A 20885-nucleotide genomic window follows, 5' to 3' on the forward strand; every position below is an offset into this window, starting at 1 on the left:
TGCATTTTAATCGATCTTGGGCAGTGGTCCTTTCGTATACCAACAGTTCGTTCCTGCAAAAAAGAAACACTGTAAGAACCTGGTCTTCTTTACAAGCAGCTAAAGTCGGGCCAAAAGCCAAGAGAGCCGCAAATAAGCAATGCCCTTATTAGATTCTTTAGATACGTTTCCGTGACACCCTGTAAAAACATTTATAGGGACTGCCTGACCAGTAAACCCTGGAGTATGTTGGCGTGAAGCTGTGGGCGCAAGCGGGGTTGAAACGACGAGTTTCTGCCTCTGGAAACAGACTGTTGAGATGAGGTCATGAAGACAAGCCCTTAGCTCATTTCACAGTCACGTCCAAACGGCCCCTCCACACTCGCACCGAGCAGAACCGAGAGGAAAGCCCGTGTATCCCACGTTCCGGTCCATTTTTACATTTCAGGTTCCTTTTAAGTAAGTTTTCAACGAAGCTGCGGTTTTTGTATAGTTTGGTGAAAGGTAGGCTTGATTTATTTGGAGTAGCTCTGAAAAGGCTTAAATATAAAGCCCCTCCCACACCTGCTGTGGTAGGTGAAAGTTTATCCAGGAGCTCACTCCTTATGTTCAAACCATAAACTTAGTCTCACTGTTACTGAGTTTGAAATAAGCTGTCAAGAGTCCCCCCCAGCCCCCTAGATTTCTGCACTGACTGCTGGGACATTGCACGCTCTCTCTCTCTCTCTCGCTCTCTCTCCGTGTTATGTTTTCATGACCCTAACCTTAACATGTTGCCATCATCTGGTTTCTGTCCTACAAGTATAATTATCACACTGTAGCATGACACCCGTGTCCCACAGCTCCACGCTAAGCTGCAGAGACTTCACATTCCTAGCGTGTGAGTGTGACATGCCCTTTGCCCACATACACGCTCGTGCCAGATGAGCTAACTGGAGCCTGCAGAATTATTATACCAAATATATGCCAAAAGATTGATTGTAATAATCCTATTATGGTTTAATCCATGTATCCAAGTGTAATCCTAGAATTTAATAATTTTGCTGTCTATTTCAACTATCGCTGAGCTAGCTGTTCAACTAATGTTCCCGTACCAGTAAGAGTGTGTGTTCTGACCCACAAGAGGTATTGCTCTTCCTTACCCAGATAATATCTGTATTGTTGGGCTAAGTGGAGTGAGTGGTTCACTTCCGCTGAACTGTCATTTGCCCTGAAGTCTCCTCGGTCAACTGTCCCTGCACTGACAGCGTCTTCCAGGAATGGAGTGGAGGCCATGGGTGGGGGTTTGTGGTGGGGGTGGGGGTGGGGCCAGAAGATTAAAGGACAGAAAATAAAGTGTGAGACGCTTCTAGGATGAAAAAATCAGACGTGACAATGGGAAGAAGATTAAAAAAAGGTGGAAAATAGCTTGTGCCAATAGGTTGAGAGATTAATAAGAGAGGAGAGTAAGGTTAAAAAGGGTGGGGGTGGAGAGGGTGGAGAGGGTGGTGGTGGTGTTAGCAAAGGCCTGAAGGAGACATGCTACGCTCATGCCGAGGATGATGTCATGGCTTTGTCTTCTCATGGAGGGGGCTGTGTCTGAGCTTATGGGGGTGGGGTTGGGGTGATACTGTGTGTGTGTGTGTGTTGGGGCGGGGGGGATGGGGTGTGTCTTGGCTGAAGGGGGACTGTAATTTGAGTGACCTCCGTCTAAAATTGAAAGCAGTTGTGGATCCTCTGGAGGCTGAAGCTTTGCAGTCCAGACTCGGCTCACAGTTCCCACGACACCAACCGACCTTCCTCTTCCCCGGTTCCCCTCTCCTGGTCCTTCTCATCACTCCGGACTTCGCGTGGCCAGACGCCGTGCCTAAAAATGGCAAGACTGCTGGCATTCTGAAGGGACAGTTGGCACTGAAAATGGAACATGCTGATGGGGCCGGCATCGGGGTCGGGGCGGCTGCGTTTAGTTAAAGCAATCTTTAAAAAATGCCTTGTAATGGAAAATAGTCCAGATAATAAAAGAATGTTAGGTGGCTGGCTTGTCCTGCTTCTCTGTCGGACTGCACCACTCGCACCATCATCAATCCAGAAACCTCCCTCTTGAGCCAAATGTGGACTGCCAAAGGTTCAGAAGCAGGTGTTGTAGGGCTTATACTCCCAGTGAGAGAGTGGAACAGGTCAAACACGCAAAGAAGAAAAATCTGCGTAAAGAGTTGGACTTGGGTAAGACTTGGGTTCCCTGATCTATCTTTTCAAAGTCCTAACCACCTTGAATCTGTAGCCAAGTTCTTGGCAAACAAAGTCCAATGATAAAAAGAATTAGATTTCTACTTAGTTTATCTAGATGTCACTTTAATGGACAAAGACACTGTGGTACTAGGCGGGACACAATCAGGATTTAAATAAACCCCGATTTGACCTGTGCAGTACTGTTAATGCTAAAATTTTGCAGTGTACCTCAACCGGATTTTTTTTTTAACTAAGAGAAAAAATAAATACACACGCACACACAAGCACAACTGGTGAAAACCTCATGGTTGTCTTGGCCGATACACAGTCAGTGTAAAATGAACTGTCTACTAAATGCTTCCAGACCACATCTGTCATGTGCAGCAGGGGTTTCGCTGGGTTGTCCTTTGTGAAGTTTCAGCCCAGGACATCCGCCAGGTGACTTGTGGGTGGGAAACTTTAGGATGGCCAAGCATGTGTATGGCAGACGTTATGAGCAATTAAGAGTATTTATGGCACTCTAGGAATTATGGGATGCTGCCATTCTCAAACAAGCACCTCTGCATTAAGAAGAGAGGCCTTAGTATGATGTCAAAGACGAAGAAAGTTGTTTAAGGTCATTGCGCTCTCTCTCTCTCTCTCTCTCTCTCTCTCTCTCTCCCTCTTCTTTGTGCCCCCCCACACACACACATAAAATAACGCCCCATTGTATTTTTGCAAGATACAATCAGAAGGAAAGAATGTTTGGTGCTGATTCAAAAATGTAAATAGCATTTGAAATTGTGTAAAAAAAAAAAGTATCTACGTCAACTGAGTTAAAGAATGGAGCTATGTTTTCTCATTTTTCATTCTTAAGTGGACTGTTAATTGATTCGTTACATAACAGGGCAGCGTGAGCTGATAAGCTACATTACCAGCCAATGTGTGCTTGCTTCCTTGGCATGCGATTCGTGCCGCTCTTTCATGCAGAGGTGTAGGGTGCTCTGTAAATTACCCATGCTGATTATAAGTTCTGTGTCTTTGCCACTGATGGATTCCCGAAGTCAAGGAGACCTACGATCTTTCGTTGCAGTTCAATCACGACCGCTGTGGCTTGGAATCAAGCCTTCATCACTTTCATTATTATGCTTGTTTGTACGCTTTGAATGGCACTTGTAACTTACCGCACTGCAGTGGTTTCTGTGTGCTACATCAGGCCTTTTGTTTCATTGGATGCTTCACACGGTTGAATGTGACGTGTGACGTGAAACTGGTGCCCATCGATGGTCCCAGCTGGAAGACAGAAGGTGAACCAGTTCAACACTCATTACCAGGTTTGGTGACTGTGGCTCTCTCGAGGCAGATTAGTAAGATTCCCTGCTGGTCACAGTCCATCATAATGACATACATCTATAATTTATTTAGATTTATGTAAAACCTGCTGGCATGAATGTACTATAAATTAAACATTTTAAGATGAATGAAATTTGAAACTGGCTGTATATCTATATTGTGCAACAAATCAAATGTTTGCCCTCACAAATACACTTGCGTGACAAACTAGAGGGATTTTGTAGTGAAGAAACGCAGTGGGGCTTTGTACTTTCTCACTTAGTCATTATCCCTGGCAGGAAGTTGGGTGATGAATACATAGGAAAGGATTTTTTACACAGCTATGTACCACACTTGGCTGGGCCTGTTGTGTTTGACGAGTGGCTACACAATTAGCCATCTAATTCTTTTATACTCAAAGTGAATATTGTGTGTCAAAATGTGTGTTTGTTTGTGTGTTTGTTTGTTTGTGTGTGTGTGTGAGGAGGAGAGAGAAAGTGAGAGAGAGAATGAGTTTGCGAGGCAATATGGTATCCATTAGGATGTTTGGCTTTTTATTTATTTTTTTGCAGAAGGTTCTGGAGCCAAGAGAGAAAGAAGATCTGTGACTTGGAGAAAGCTGATCTGGAGAAAACTGATCTGGAGAAAGCTGATCTGGAGAAAACTGATCTGGAGAAAACTGATCTGAAATTTTGAGAAAATTCGTTTGAATACTTACTGGATTTGTTTGGCAACTTGACCCACTAAACACCACCTCTCCACACAAACGAAACAAGGCAATCTCTTTGTCCTTTAGCTCCACTTCCACTCATCACACCATCATGGTGTAATGGTCCTCTCCATCTCCACTCATTACACCATCATGGTGTGGTCTTCTCCACCTCCACTCATCACATCATCATGGTGTAATGGTCTTCTCCACCTCCACTCATCACATCATCATGGTGTAATGGTCCTCTCCACCTCCACTCATCACACCATCATGGTGTAATGGTCCTCTCCACCTCCACTCATCACACCATCATGGTGTAATGGTCCTCTCCACCTCCACTCATCACACCATCATGGTGTAATGGTCCTCTCCACCTCCACTCATCACACCATCATGGTGTGGTCTTCTCCACCTCCACTCATCACACCATCATGGTGTGGTCCTCTTCACCTCCACTCATCACACCATCATGGTGTGGTCTTCTCCACCTCCACTCATCACACCATCATGGTGTGGTCCTCTCCACCTCCACTCATCACACCATCATGGTGTGGTCTTCTCCACCTCCACTCATCACACCATCATGGTGTGGTCCTCTTCACCTCCACTCATCACACCATCATGGTGTGGTCTTCTCCACCTCCACTCATCACACCATCATGGTGTAATGGTCTTCTCCACCTCCACTCATCACACCATCATGGTGTGGTCTTCTCCACCTCCACTCATCACACCATCATGGTGTGGTCCTCTCCGTCTCCCTTCCCTGATTTCCACTGTCACTCTGAGGATGTGACATCGTATTCTGAACATCTTTGCCACAGAGGATTCCAGACAAGGAGTCATTCACATAGTATCTCATAAAGCATCTGTCTTTTGCTGATCATGGTAACCTCTAAATTGGCTCAAGATGATGAATCTCCACAGGAGTGCAGTCATCTGCTGGTGGACAGTGTAGAGACTCTGTTCTTGTTTATTGGAGGGGGGGGGGGGGGCACAGTTAGTTAAAAAAATCTGTTTTCCTTGTGGTGACCCCAATTCTGTGCTTGCCTTTATAAACAAACTTTAGGCAGTAAAGGGGTGCTGATTTGAACCAATCAGTCAAACCCTATCCCCCGTTGAAGGTCTCTTGCTTGTTTTCCTGGAGGATACGGTGCTCCTATTTACCAACATGTAGGGCATTTTCGGAGGGAAGCATGGCTTTTCCACTTCTGCATGTAAAACCACTGTGCATGTGTCCAGAACGTTCCCTTCCACAACTGCTCAGATATTCAAAGCATCCATTTACAAGGGGCTGCACGGACTCAAACAAAGTTACAGCCCCCAGCTGCGGCAACAGATGCCAAGCTGCCAGGCCCCGCCCCAATTCCCTGCTTCCCCGGCAACAGGTGGAGGAGCAGGCACTGGTCTCCAGTGGGATTGTGGGCGAAGCCCTGCAGACAACAGTGGTGAGACCGGGCCCACGGACACACAGAGACAGGATGTGATCCCTCTGTTTACTTTCCCAAAGGCTCCGGCCGTTTCCTGTCGGTCGTTTGGTCCCTGAACGCGAAAGTGAAAGGTTCACTGTGAAGCTGAATGGCTGTGCGGCACGTAACACCGACCTCCGGTCTTCCCTTTCGTCCCGTCTAGCTAGAGGACGAGAAAGAAAATGTGGATTTCTAGCTAGTTTTATAAAATATCCGGACAATTCTTCACAGCTGAGCTATCAAATGAATAGTTGGCTGAGGAGGTTTACGTTCGAATAGTCAGGTCTCATTTCCATCAGTTAGACCAAGCTGACAACTAGTAATATTAGAAGTTTGTTGACATCACAAGTGATTTATGTATCTACGTCACGCTGTTGGACTGACTGTATATTTGATCAAATCCAAAAAAAACCCACATACATACTTTTTTTGTTTGCCTTTAAATTCGGAAACCTACATTCTCATATAAATATGCTGGACGTGATTTTGTGAGACCCTAGACACTTTGTCCTATGACTACCCTAAAAAAGATTCATAGTTGAGTGACTTCACTAGGTATCTGGGGGGGAGACAGAGGGACACGAAACAATGGTTATGGACAAGTTTCAGACGGGACTGTCAAACACCAGTATTACAGGGAGATCACCAAACTGTACTAGACTCTGGTCCTCCGTGATTATAGTTTAACAGCTCTGGAGTAATATTTCAATATTAATTCAAGAAAGCCACGACATGAATAGCTCCTCCAGCAGAACATACCGCTTCTCAAAATTCCTCCCAACGGCCTTGGTACGTTGACGCCTGTATCTGCAAATCCCTAAAAGTCAAAAATGTCAAAATGCCGTTTTTTATATACTGTGTGTTGGCACTGGTGTGAGGCTGGATATGGTGTTCATAATGGTGTCCAAACATAATCATCTTTTCTTGCTATTAGGCCTGTAATTATTAGCAAGCAAACAAAACATCTGATGAGTAATGACAATGGAAAGTGAGTTCCCATACCAAAGTGTTCTCTGATGTAGTCGGATCATTTCTGGCCTCTGTGCAGTGTTGAGTAACATTACTTGCACAGCTGCAGTTGTATTGCGTCACCTCTCATCCGCGGACAACCATAACACAGATTATATACTGTACACGGGCTAGAATGGTGGTTTGTAGACTTCATAATAAGTACTTAACAACAAGGTGTGATTGGTCCTCACCAGCAGTGTGATTGTGTGATTGGTCGGCACCAGCAGTGCGATTGTGTGATTGGTCCTAACCAGCAGTGCGACTGTGTGATTGGTCCTCACCAGCAGTGCAATTGTGTGATTGGTCCTCACAAGCAGTGCGATTGTGTGATTGGTCCTCACCAGCAGTGCAATTGTGTGATTGGTCCTCACCAGCAGTGTGATTGTGTGATTGGTCCTCACTGCTGTTCTCTCTTCCTCACTTCATGCATGAGTCACATGGCCATTCTGACTAGCCTTCAGTGTCACAGAGACATTTCCACTTTTCTCACGCACTGACTCATGCAGAAATCTCATTTTATCTCGATGATGTCACCGTTTGGTGGATCTGACATGCATTTGGATCAGAAGCAAACTGAGCGCCGGAGTCGTCCGGTCACCCACGTTGAGGTCCGAGCACGGAGCCTGGGTAGCGTGGACAGGGCAGCTTAAGGCAGTCTCCCGGAGACAGCTGTGAGGTTTCTCGTGCCAATCGGCGCCATCTGATGGGGTTTCAGACTGGATACCAGCTCCAAATCAGAGCCAGTGACCAGACGTCCATAGCAAGAGTAACCCGAGGCTTCACATGCCTTCCAGACTGGGGTCCTGCCTCTACTCGTGGAATTGCAAGGATTGTGGGGGTGGGGGTGGACGACTGGGGCCAACCCCCCCTTCTCAGTGTATCTAGGTCACTGGGACGTGTGTGGATGGGGCTGAGGACACAGCCTAAACTAGGGGCTGTTACCCAGCAGAGTGCTTTCAGCTGCGCCATGTGCCGTGACTCTCTCCTTCAGCCCCCCCTCCCGTTCCCGAGTGGGAGCAGAAGTTCTGTAGAACTGCAGCGAGCCTGGCTCGAGAACGCAATGGGATGTCGGGCAGGGACAGCTCCCTGCTGACCCGCCTCTCCTGGTTCTGTAGCTGGATGACGGGAGGTTCTGGAAGTGCATCCAAGAATGAAGAAGGGAGACATGGAAAAAGCTTCAGCAAACACCTCATCTCTCTGTTTCTCCCCGCCGGAGTCGTCCGAAATCTATCCACCAGCCCCTAGCACGGCACTCCACCACAACGTAGGCCAGCATCAGAGTTAAAGAGAACTGTATACAACTACCGTTTGGCCACCGCCGTCTTGTGTGCTGAAATGCAAAATCGCTCTAACTACGGTGACTGCTGTTTTCAGCTGCTTTTTGGAAAGGGTTTCTACTGCACACCAGAGCCTCCCATTTTAGATTGAGCTCCTTGGCACACAACAGTGTATACTGTAGTTATATTTTCTCAGCTTTACCTATGAAACATAACGCCAACTGTGGATAGGGACCTGTAACTACTTTTGCAGCCCTGATACAAAATGCTGTTTGATGAAATATATCCAAGCAATGACCTTAAAATAAGCAAAATAGGTAAAAATAGTCTTGTAGGCCAGTCCAATATAATTAAAAAAAAGTGCCGAAATAATACCAGCGGTGATATGAGGCCTTGTGTTGAGACAATTCATAACTGTATCACAGCACCTCACTCCAAACAGCGTTATCCATGGGAATGTTCTATATGAAAGGGAGACTTATACAATTAGTGTTACTTGAGTACAATTGTTGGGAATGAACATGTGACCACGGAGGTGATTTCACAACAAATGACTTCAGTTATTATTTTTTTTTAACCAAAGGCTGTTGATGCATGGCTGGAAGTGAGACGTTCTTTGCATTGTGTTCTGCCTCCAAAGCCCAGTGGAAGTGTGTGACCCTGCCTTCCCAGCTCATAGAAGCTGCTTGCTTGTTTGTGTAGACGTTAAATGAGTGCTAGGAATGTCCCTTGACCTTTCCTTTCACTCTTCATTCTATGTAAAGATTACCTCTGTGTGTGTGTGTGTGTGTGTGTGTGTGTGTGTGTGTGTGTTGTGTGTGTGTGTGTGTGTGTGTGTGTGTGTGTGTGTGTGTGTGTGTGTGTGTGTGTGTGATTAACCAATGTGAAATGCCAGGGACCGTGAAATGTAAGTATGTAGGTTGTAGTATAGTATAACAGACCCATTTATCCAATGTTTTTACTACTGAGCCTGAATATTCTGCTTTGAAGTGAACTTGTCATTTATGTTTCTGTTAGTAATATCTGAGGCCAGAAACTAACATTTCTGAACAGAGTGTATGACGTAACCAATCTCCATTAATCTCTTCAGTCAGCTAATGGTACATGAACATCTGTTCTGATGGTCTCATCGTCTGCCGTTTTTTGTCTAGATTCTTCTGACTCGGAGTAGAAATGTATGGACGCAGCAGTGTTGAGAACTTAATTTATAGAGATGAGGCGCAATGAATTCATTTTACATACAGTAGTCTACAGTTCACGTCTAAGAAGTTTCTAATTACGTTTACGCTTAACACATTCGTTACGTAGTCAAAATATTTTTTGTGAGTGAAAACCAGTCAGCTGTGCCTGAAAACATAGTTTTTCTTCTCAGGCTGATTTTATGGGTGATTAAAGGTAAACAGTCACTGTGTGCTGAGGCACACGGTTATCGACGATAACTGTTTTTATTAGTCATGATAATACGTTTTTTCACTCCCATCGCCAAATTACAAGCAGCAGCAAAGGAGTTAAGCTGGGCGTACACTGTGCGATTTTTGGCCCATTTTCAGCCGATTTTTCACTCGTGCGACTATTTTTCGATCGGGCCGAGTTTCTGCTCAATCGCGTGTCGTGCATCGTATAGTTTACACAGGTAAACGAGGAGCGATTCACACCTCACGACCAACTCCCGATCAGAAATCGCAGCGTCGCAAGAATATCAAACATGTTTGAAATTCAAATCGCTCCTCGTGAGATCGCATGAGAGCGTCGGGTCGTATAGTGTGAGTATATGAATCGTGAGCTGTGAACTTTTAAACCCTGCGATTTAGTCGTACAGTTTGAGCTGGAGCTGAGTACACGATTTAAAATATCGTACAGTGTACGCCCAGCTTTAAATGGTTGAGGAAGTTAAAGGAGTCCGAAGCTACAGGGGACACGCCGATATCTTCCTCCTTCCAACTCTGGTTTACCTCAGGGCGCATGTCCCACAACTGACTACACTTCTACATCGTTTACATTTGTCCACATGCGGCTGTAAGTATCGTTTTTTCGGATTCAAAATTTGCGTCTCGAAAACTCACAATTAGGTCGTTACATATGGACAATTTAATACGGCGAAACGAAGAATGAGGAACAATTCAGACTTTTTTAATGATTAATACTCTGCACTCTGCTTTGTCAAACGAAGAACTGTTATCAAATGTCCAGTCTCCATTTAGTTGAGGAACTTTTCTTCAGTGAACTTCAGAGTGTCGCGTGTTGGTCGTGCATGGTCCTTCTGCAGCGGTACTCCGAACTGAACCTCTTTGCCCGACTGTAAAGACGATCATTAGGACTTGGACACGGAATATCTGCCGTTATTCAGGACGTCCACAGGGCAAAACGCCCGTAACGCGTTCATTTCAGCGCAGATGTAGCGCACAGATATTCACTAATGCTCACTAACTGGGGAAATGATTTAATCGACGAACGAAGCGAGTGTTTTGAAGCGAGGGAGACACCACAGTTGGAGACACAGTGACCTCCGCGCCTCCTTTGGATGAGTTCACATCGCACACCTGTGAAGGTATGTCCGAACTTAGGAACCAACTTAGGGTCCCGCCATTTAATTCGAGCTGAAAACATATCTTTTTAAAATTTGTGCATAAAAACATCTATCCATTGTGGATAAGTGTTAAATTTATTACTTTAGCTAGTCTTTTTTCGTCTGTTTGTAACGTTAACATCTGTTAAAGAGGTTAAAAGGTTCTCGAGAACAACGTTTAATGCCAAAGGTGAGTGAGTTATATATTAATGCCAAAAAATTTTGGCAACGTTTAATGCCAAAAAATGTCACGCGCAGTTTAAACGTATTGACGACGCCTCAGGTAAGTTTTGTGCCCCAACCGGGGAAGCTGCAGATTTGACTCTTTTACAGCATCTCTATTCACTCTAATGATTTCCCTAGACGCCATCTTATGTGATACAGTATATCTTGACGTATATTGTTCACTGTTATGGCATCTAGAAGCCCACATGTCAAATGAAGTTTATCCTATACATTCCACTGATTATGCCACGGCGCATTCGTCTCGAGTAGATTTATTTCCACAGACTTAACTCGCAATGCTGTAAAACATTTCACGCCAGAGTTTAGGGGAGTTGGGGAAAACTCCACATAAGATGTGCTGTTAGATAAAGGCGAGTCCTGGTCTCATCTGCAGCTCTCCGGACCACCACACACCCCTAATCCCCCCACCACCCCCCTACAAGGCTCGGGCAGCATTATTTTCTTTAGCAACTGGAATGCCGACTATTCAGAGTGGACAAATAAAACATGGCAATGGGTCCCGTCTGGTCTCCACTCAGATACTCATTACTCCAGTGTGTTGTTTTATTCCCATGTGATGTCACGCATTACAACCTGAACTAAAGTCTGCATCTGCAAACACAGCAGGCCTATGATTTATCGCACCCAGAAAGTCTGATTGAATATGAAATGACTATTCTGAATATACCATTTGTCATAAATGGACACAAGGACTTTTATCTATCGTGCCACTACAGTGTAATAGTTGGTGTTTATGCACCTGTGCTATACCTTAGATGCACACCCTGTATATTTTTATATGTGGCTAGACAGTGAAGTGCTGTTTGTCGGATGGTCAGTCAGCTCTGGTTTATTTAAACGTTTAAACATACCGTAGAACCTGCTGGACACATGCATGTGGACCTTGGCAGGAATATGACAATCCCATATTCTCGTGATCCTGCTAATATCCCCGTCCCAGCAAAAACATCGCGTCTGATCTCTGCAACCACGGAATTATTCCACTTTAAAATATTCCAGTCTTTTTCCGGCAACAGATAACCTTTTGAACATCTATGCTGCAAATCACAGAGAAAAGAAAAATCTCCGTCCTACATCTCAGCCTTGGGAGTCTTCGGAAAAAGGAATTTGTTTAGGCATTGGGTGTCGATGGCAGAGAAGAATGGGGCTTGGATTTGCCCGAGCAATCTGAACGGAGAGACAGGAAGTTTGCGCCCCCCCCTCGGGTGTTTGGAGTGTGGAATGTGAAGGATCCATGCTAAGAGATGTTTGCTTGGGGAACCGGCATCCCATCCACCTCTGCTGGCTGCAGACCTGCTGATATGAGGACTCTCCTCTTCTCCTGGGCTTAACCTCCCCTCTGAAGCCGGAGGAGAGACGGTGGTGCTCCCTGCTCAGCTCTGGCTTAGAGGAGCGTGGCTTGCTAAATGTAGGGCAGAGCACTAGGTCTGTTGGCACAACATGTGCATCTGTACTGCAGCCCACCACAGTCACGTCGGGAGGGTTGTTGGGTCCTAGGATGTAAAATCCACTCCAGATTCAGGAGAATAGCGAGGATGTGTGTTCTACACACACAGGCTTGTAATGTGCTTTGTTTAAAGTTACACAGGCTGGGAAACCACCCCCAAACAGCAGAAAGGTATTATTTAAACAACGGCCCGGCTGTGTCCAAAACAACCACGCTCCTTTATTTGTGACTTTTTTTTTTTTTACAAATTTGGCAGAACTTGGAGTAGGATGTGGTCTTATGGAAGGCGATTTTAGAAAAGGCAAAACAAGCTTCACATACAAATGTGAGAAAATTACAGTAATTTAACCCTGAAGTCCTTTTTTGTTTACTGCAGTTGAAGTATGCAAATCCCAGCCCCTCGCACTCTCTGGGAAAAGGTTTGATTTGTAAACACCCTACTACAGCTTTCGGTATGTGTACTGTAAGTGTTACGTAGTCCCCTGAACTAGAGCTGCTCAATATTCCCCATGTACTGTTCCAGATACAAACAAGCGGGTCAGTGATGTGTGCTTCTGGCACGGGTCCAGGTGAGCATTTCAACAGAGACAGTTTAATGCAGCCACAGACAGACAGCTTCCTCTCTCCCCCTGACCTCTGTGCGTCCTTCGGCTTTGACCTCCAGCTCATTCCCCCCGGCAGCCGGGAGCCTCACGTTCACGCCCAGCTCTGTCTCACGCGTCCAGTCTGAACCCGCGGCACGTTAGCAGTCTGGAGGAGGGAGGAGTTGGCTCTGCTTGAGAGGAGACTGGACTGTGGTTTTGGAAGGAAATGCTGGGAGAGAGACAGGGATCATTTACTCACACACACACTCACACACACACACACACACACACACACACACACACACACACACACATATATACACTTACTCACACACACACACACTCACACTCACTCATTCACTCACTCACACACTCACTCACACACACACACACACACACACTCACTCCCTCACTGACACACATTCACACACTGACTCACATACACACACTCACTCACTCACTGACATATTCACACTCACTCACTCACGCACACACAGACACTCACACACTCACTCACACACACTCACACTCACTCACTCACTCACTCACTCACACACTCACTCACTCTCGCACTTACTCATTGATGTATTCCCTGACTCACTCACTTATTCACTCACTCACTCATTCACTCACTCACTCACTCACTGACTCACACACATGTCTGCGTTTGCATCTCTGCAAATTCAGGTGTATAAAAGCGACTGATTGTTAAGGGTCCGTGTCTGCTGACTCAAAAAAAAAAAAAAAACAACACCGTCTACACCACAACTCCGCCCGCGTCTTCCCTGAGTCATCCACTACTACCCCCACCCTGTTCTCACTCTTACACATACACACTCTCACACGCTACATCTTTTCGGCCTGCTGTCTCTGCCCTGTAGCGTTTTTGTCCAACCCTGTTATGTTGGGGTTCGAACCGCAGCCGTCCCCCTGCTCTGGCCTCCTTTCTACGGCCTCCTCATCTCCACCATGTCAGCTTCACCTGTTGAACCTTCTCCAACTTGTCACAGCTCCTCCATCCGGCACCTTTGGTACCTGTGTCTTCCTGGGCTCCAGTCCCTGTCTATGACAGAGTGCTTTTGTTTTGTTTATTCTACGGGCACCGAAGTGCCAACGAAATCCCACCCATCACTGCTGCACTGATCAGAGCAGACGCTACTCATCTCTCGTTCACAGCACTCGCTCTGGTTCCGTCTGATCTCCGTGGTGATGCACGACTCTCCAGCCATAATTAGTCACATGCCGAGAGACAAAGGGAATTTCCCTGCTAACAGAGCCTCCACCCGCCTCCACCGTTTTCTTTAAAATCTTCCATTCTTTACTACAGCTGATGACACATTTATAGTGCCTGGGGTGAGTCTGGATGCTGGAGCTCTCCTGGTCAGACTGTCTGGTCTCCTCTCTGCACGCCCTCCGGTGTACTGGCCGCGGTCACGTTTGATTCTGTCCCAGCACGGATGAGTATGACGAATGAATGTTCCTAGCCTCTTATCATCCTCTCTAGACCCGCTTGTCAAAGAATCCTCCATGATCCCAATTACGTTGCCCTCCAATTTGTTTTTATGATTTTTTTTGAATATGCAACAGATGAAAAGATCACTGGTGCACGCAGCCGCTATTTTTACCTGGGAGGCGGGTCACCGTGACTTGCAGTCGTCCGGAGCGTCGCCACGGCCCCTTTAGGATGTGCAGAGTGTGCAAAAACGTGCACATCGCATCAGCGCTCGTGAAGCGTTCAGCAGATGTTGGTCCCGTCCACGTCTCAGTTCACTTGGAGACGGAGCGTGTTTTTGTGCACAGAGCTCGTCTGTCATACACATGAGGAGATAACCGTCCGGGTGTAGAGGATGACACCGAGGAGCTAACTGCTCCAGACACGTTAGCTGCGGTAGGTGTGTTCTCTGGTAATAAGTGCAGGAAAAACATAGCCTACATCTGTTGTAAGTTAGGGACAATATTAGCGAGAAAAAAAACATTATTTATGAGTCAGGATATTAATTCTGAAAAGTTTCCTTTGACCATTTAACACAGTGTGACATCTTATCCAGAACAAGATTAAGATCAGGTATTTTGTAATGGACGAGTGTGTGAATTTGGAAGACAACCAAGCAAACGTTGCAGATCTTGTCCATGACTGGAGCTCGATGGTCTCAACAGCTGGTGTTCCAAGAGGACCATACCAAGTGGCTTTGAGAGCTTATGTGAGGCTTGCCCTCTCTACCCTAAGCCCCGCCCTCCCTGCCCTGTCCCGCCCCTTTAAGAGGAAATCCTGCCCCTGCCTCATTGGATGGATGTAGGTGTCCAGTCCACTGAAGCAATGTTGCATTGTGGGCCATGCCAGTAAAGAGGACCTTTGTTGCCAGAGAGAATGAGGAGGAGGCTGAAGAGATTGCAGCGGAGCAATGAATGATGATGGTGTGTGTGTGTGTGTGTGTGTGTGTGTGTGTGTGTGTGTGTGTGTGTGTGTGTGTGTGTGTGTGTGTGTGTGTGTGTGTGTGTGTGTGTGTGTGTTTGGTAGGGGGTGGAGTCTTGAGTATAGGGGATGGAGCCCACTGGGAACTGTGAAGGTCAAATTCAAAAGGAACAATGGTGTTGCCCGTTCTGTGTGTGACTGGACAATGGCTCAGCTGGGCCGGTACCCGCCCCGGTCCTCTGGTGGCTTCAGTCTTCACTTCATGTTTGGGAAACATCGTTGGTGGCTTCCCCACTGGAGAGCAGGGAGGACTGGCTGAAGACCAAAATACAATCATGTCCCCTCTCTCTCTCTCTCTCTCTCTCTCTCTCTCTCTTGGTCTCTGTGTCTCTCTCAAACACACACACACACATACACACACACACACACGCATGGGGACAATGAATGGCTCCAGTGTGAAGTTGGTGTTTATATGAGTGTGAGAGTGTGTGAAGGGGGGGGGGGGTCTGCACTCAAATGTAATGAACACATACCACTGTTTACAGTAGCTCTGCAGAAGGCCTGATGGCAATGTATATTCATATTCTGGTAATGGCTCACAGGTTTTCATCATGAGCAATATGTTTTAATGTTGTTTTTCATTCTTTATTAAAACCACAAGCTACAATGCACCACGTTGCATTATTACGCTGGCTTCAGTGTAATGACATCACAGTTAGATTACTGTATGTGTGCTGTCTACAGACTGGATGACCGTGTGTATCACACAGTGAGGAGACAGCTGTACCGTATTAGTCTGAGCTGCAGTCATTTTTAACATAAACACAACTGAGGTGCCTCTCATGCACTGGATTTTTAAACCTGGAGTTGTTCTGTACCTCCTCCACAATCAGTCACACAAAATTAGAAAAAAAAACTGCTTTCCCCTCCAAACACACACACACACACACACACACACACACACACACACAGAGCTGTCCAGCTGTGCTCTTGCATAGCAGGCCTCTATCAGCGGGCCTGTTGGTCTCTCCCTCACTGCCGGGGTGAGGAGCACGGCTCGCGCACCTGGGAGCACGGAGCAGGAGACACGACTGTAACGTGCAGAATTATAGGGTGGGAAGTAGGGCCTCCCCCAGAGCATTTGTCATCATGACACTGTTCTTGCTGGAGGATCGGGTTCAGCTGCTCTGAGCACGCACCTTAATGTTGAGGCTGGTTGCTCAGTGTGGTATTAGGCTCACAGCAACCGCTGGGCCAGCTGACCAGATGTTGGCCCATATTCAGTTGGCCTCAAAATACCCCCCCCCACCCTCCACCCCCTTACCCACTATTAGACAGTCCACAGCACTAGAGGGTGAAACACAGTTAATTCTTACCGCAATTCCATTTAGGGAATTTAGCAAACAAGCTCTGGAGCCAAAAAAATACGCAAGAGGCGTAACCATGCCGTCTCGCAGTGGGCTGAGGCCTTCATGGTCACAGTTACAGGAAGCGAGATGCCTTTTAATGAGGCGACACTGAAACGAGCCCTGTACGAGGCGGCCTGCGGCGGGAACCCAGAGGCAGAGAGCGGCACAGTGCCAGGCTCCTTTTCAATTTGCTCTGGTTGCAAGAAGACCGAAGCAGATCTTTCTCCCTGGGCCCTGCAGGCTTTGCTGCTGAAGGCGAACACGCCCCCCACGCCCGTGTCTCTCTCCCAGGTGTACAGGATGAGCTTGTGTGCGGCTCCTCACTCACACACCACAATCAGAGCTGAGTTACAGTGGAGCTGCCAGAAGGTTTGGAGTGAGAGTCACCGTGAGGATGAATCCCTCCCGCTGCTGACATTCTCCGGGAGGCGGAGATGGACACGTGTGGAACAAAATACGAGACTAGCTGTCACGGGGGGGAGGGGGGGGGGAGGGGGACGGGTCCTATTTTAACACGGCGGACCAAGTCTAGCGCTGGATTTCCTTTCGTTTACGGGCTGGTGCCTATCGAGCTGACAAGACACATGCAAAACACACTCTGCAACAGGCAACAGACTAGCACATTCCTGTGTCCAGGCCAGCATCGCATATGTTTGGCCTTCTCCTCTTTTAAGGCCAGACAGAGAAAGAGAGAGAGAGAGAGAAGTGAAGTAAAGCCTCTGTATGGCTGTAGCCTCCTTCCCCCTTCCTCAAACAACTTCTGTTGGCTTTCAGCTCTTAAACTGCTTCTGCCCAGAGTCCTTCTTCTGCCCAGAGTTCTTCTTCTGCCCAGAGTCCTTCTTCTGCCCAGAGTCCTTCTTCTGCCCAGAGTCCTTCTTCTGCCCAGAGTTCTTCTTCTGCCCAGAGTTCTTCTCCCTCACGCTGCTGTTGCCTCCACTGACTGGGAAGGTCAGTTTGCCGCTAGATTAGTTCCATCTAAAACCAAACGAGTATGTTGCAGAACAAGATTCTGCCACATGCACGCAAGTTCTGACCAGCGCAAGGTCCCGCCCAAGGTCCCGCGCAAGGTCTGACCGTCCCGTATTCCTGTTGGATCTTTTTATGGTCAGGAGTGGCTGTCGGTTCTGCTCCGTTACCAAGGGCTTGTATGCTCTTGCACACCTGGGATTTGACAGCTTTGCCGCTGAGAGTCTGCTCGCTGACAGATATCTTTCTGCACAGAATGTTTCGCACAAACAACAACTGCAGAGTAAACTGTAAACCTTACTTTTTTAAATATACGCCCAGATTGCGATACCATCAGATTACGTTTTAATGCGCTAGAACGAAGGGGTCTAATTTCTAACGGAATGTCTGGTTTTTTTTGCAGGTTTCTACTTCCTGTGCCATAATCTCACCATGCCTGAGGGGGCCAGCAGGGACCATCAGAAGAAGCTCAGCCAAGGTCAGCGGCTGCGACCTTCAAAACACGGCCGAGAACCCACAGCCCCAACAGCCAGGATTCACGCAAACTTGAAGTGCATGCGTGAAGTGTTGAACGATGAGAAAAACACTTAACGATGTTTAAACGGTGCCTCTTCTGGAGGGTACACCCATGGACGCTCACACAAAGCGACTTCGACAGTGCTCATATCAGCAAATAAAAGAATTGCGAAATAGGAGATCTACATTTCTCCCTACAGATCTGACATGATTCACAGTGGAAATTATCCACTAGCGACGTCTGAGATAAGCATACTTAGTTAGAAACGCAATGACGTTAAACGTTAATTAAGTCCTACACTGAATATGAATGTAATGTTACCTTATGGTACAATGGACTTAGTAAACAAGGTAGGGGGAAACAGCTTTGATTCGATTAGTAATGCAAAGACATTCCTCCTACACGTGCAGTGCGCCCTGTGTACATGATTTTTGGACAGGTTGTGCATCACATACTGACTAAGATATTCTGCAGAAGTCATGCAGACATGGACGTTGTACAGTTTCCTCTCATGAGATCCTTCAGCTAAAGTGCCATAACTGTGTCCTGGCAGAACGCAACTGCGAAACCACAAATCATTTCTTGAATTTGTTTACTGGAAAGTAATTGGTTTTATTTCTGCAGTGGTGGTTTAGAAGACATAGCCACTTTAAACACATCAGTTCTGTCCACAAAATTTCACACCACTTTTGCAGAACTGCAAGTTTTCAATATGATAATATAGTTAATGGACTCTGAAACCACCATCTAATGACCTGTAATAGGTTATTTGTTGATCTCCGTGAAAAGAGCATTGCCACTATTGATGATATCTCAGTGTTTGGACCAACAGGCTCTTTGTTAGTGCATATTTGGTGATGTGCACCAAACACTTTTAGAAGGAAACACCAACCCTGGGTTGACCACATCCTCACAGGCAGGTGCAGATCCACAACGTCTGTGCAGTGTGTGAGCAGAGGAAGTACCATACGAGTCTCAGCACACAGTTATCGATAGAAAACATCACCACTTCAGTAGATGCTCAGTGTTAAAATCATTTTATGTCCACATTAATCCTATAGTAGTCAAAATGGCTAATTATAAAGCACATGGCTTATATTCTGAATGTGACTTCTTATCAAGCTGTCCTTAAAAGAGATAAAAGAATGAAAGAAATTAGCTGACACGACTCTCCTCTAAGTTAAAATGCAGATGGAGGCTTAAATAATGATTTTTTTTTCCACTGTACACCTTTCATAAAACGTTTATTTCTGGTTTTGCAAGACCGCACACTAGCATGCGTTAAGGCAGGAAGAAAGGGTGTGGAAGAGAAACACCTCTTTTTCTATCTCAGTCATCTCAGACAAACTGTTTAAATTGCAGCAGGGCTGTTCAAGAGAACGTGTCTGTTGGTAACAAGAGGGGTTTTTCACTTTTGGCAATAGAGAAATAATCCGTCTTAATTGGGTTAATTGGGAGGTTGTGATGCTTTGTTGCCGATAACAATATCCAGCACTCAACTGTCAGTTAAGTGGATGCGATGGGTACCATCAACCTGTGTTGAAACAGCTCTGTGAGTCTGCATGGTGATTTAACCCACTAGAGTTCAGGTAAGGTATTGTTGCCTGTGTCTTCTGGAAATGGCTGTATAACATCAGAAAGCAGGTCAAGGATACGATTACTGCTCTTTTCTGAGGCGGATAGATTTGGAACGGCTAGTGTAAGTGTGGGGAAACGTTTATTTATGAGGCTTCAAACCACTCTAAAAGCTGGTTTAAATTTCGCTTGTGGTCCTATCGCCCTATGCTTGGTTGAAACTGTCTAAAAAATAGATCTATTGCCATATAGAATAAAAATAGTTTAGGTAGTCGTATGTTATGAAGTAATTTAAGGAGAACATTACCAACATGTGGCTGATATGAATTATGTAGTTCAGTAATATGGGTTTCCATGTTATATTATTTTGAAGGAAGCTTATATCATTAAGACAAGAATATTTACAAAATGGGAGTCTTGGAATCGCTCCAGTACGTTTGAACAAATTCATGATAACGCTGATTAAATGCAGATTCCATCTCGTGATGCAGAATTATGTGGGAAAGGCTCTTTTGTTTTTCTGCTTTTGTTTTAGAGTAGCAGTGGTGATTTCTTACGGAAGTTGTTTGAATGGTATCAGCAGCGTGTCGAAGCCTCTCCCTGCACGCCTGGATGCTCATTTAAAGCTGCTCTGTGTTTGTCTGCGTTCCAGTGCTTGCGTTAAGTTTTATATTGTCACACTTTGTGCTCTTTCCATGGTCCCCGTGGGTTTAGGCCGGCTTTGGATCAAGCCGAGATTAGTCCCACTCGCTTTCTCCCTCAGCACAGATGAAAACCTTATCGGGGAGCTGGGCGTGGCGCTAAAGTGGGCTTGAGCTGAGGCGATAAGAATAGTCCCGTCTGGATCAACCCATCTGTGCTTGGCCCCCGGCGTCTTTATTCTCTCCTTCTTCCTCTTTTTTCTCCTTCTTCGCATTTTTTCACGTGAGACTGCCGCCACATCGCTGTTGATCTTGGGAAACGGCCAGTGAAATATAAACAGTTGCTTTCAAGCGCTTTATGAGAGCGTTTAAATCAAGTTCAGACAATATCGATATTGCCAGAGTGCTTTCAGTGCTCTGGAGCAAAGGGGGGTGTGTGTGTGTGTGTGTGGGGGGGGGGGGGGGGGGGGGGGGTGGATGGGGGTGTTTGGGCTTCAGTAATGGACAGATGGACTTGGTGTGCGGGAGCCGGGCTTGGCCAGTGGGTGGGGTCG

The 20885-nt window shown here is 46.3% G+C and overlaps 2 long non-coding RNA genes across 2 annotated transcripts; one reads left to right on the plus strand and one right to left on the minus strand.

The window, feature by feature from the left end:
• Window positions 1-5704: 5704 nt before the first annotated feature.
• On the minus strand, window positions 5705-6783 carry LOC143477618 (uncharacterized). The gene is made up of 3 exons (XR_013121590.1): window positions 6682-6783; window positions 6439-6496; window positions 5705-5842 (listed from the first exon to the last, which is right to left on the minus strand). It is a non-coding gene; the product is annotated as an uncharacterized LOC143477618 (long non-coding RNA).
• Window positions 6784-9336: 2553 nt separating this feature from the next.
• On the plus strand, window positions 9337-20753 carry LOC143477617 (uncharacterized). Its single transcript, XR_013121589.1, has 3 exons — window positions 9337-10515; window positions 18002-19704; window positions 20226-20753. It is a non-coding gene; the product is annotated as an uncharacterized LOC143477617 (long non-coding RNA).
• Window positions 20754-20885: the final 132 nt, after the last annotated feature.

The sequence above is a fragment of the Brachyhypopomus gauderio genome, chromosome 16, assembly GCF_052324685.1.
Source record: "Brachyhypopomus gauderio isolate BG-103 chromosome 16, BGAUD_0.2, whole genome shotgun sequence".
Taxonomy (NCBI): Eukaryota; Metazoa; Chordata; class Actinopteri; order Gymnotiformes; family Hypopomidae; genus Brachyhypopomus; species Brachyhypopomus gauderio.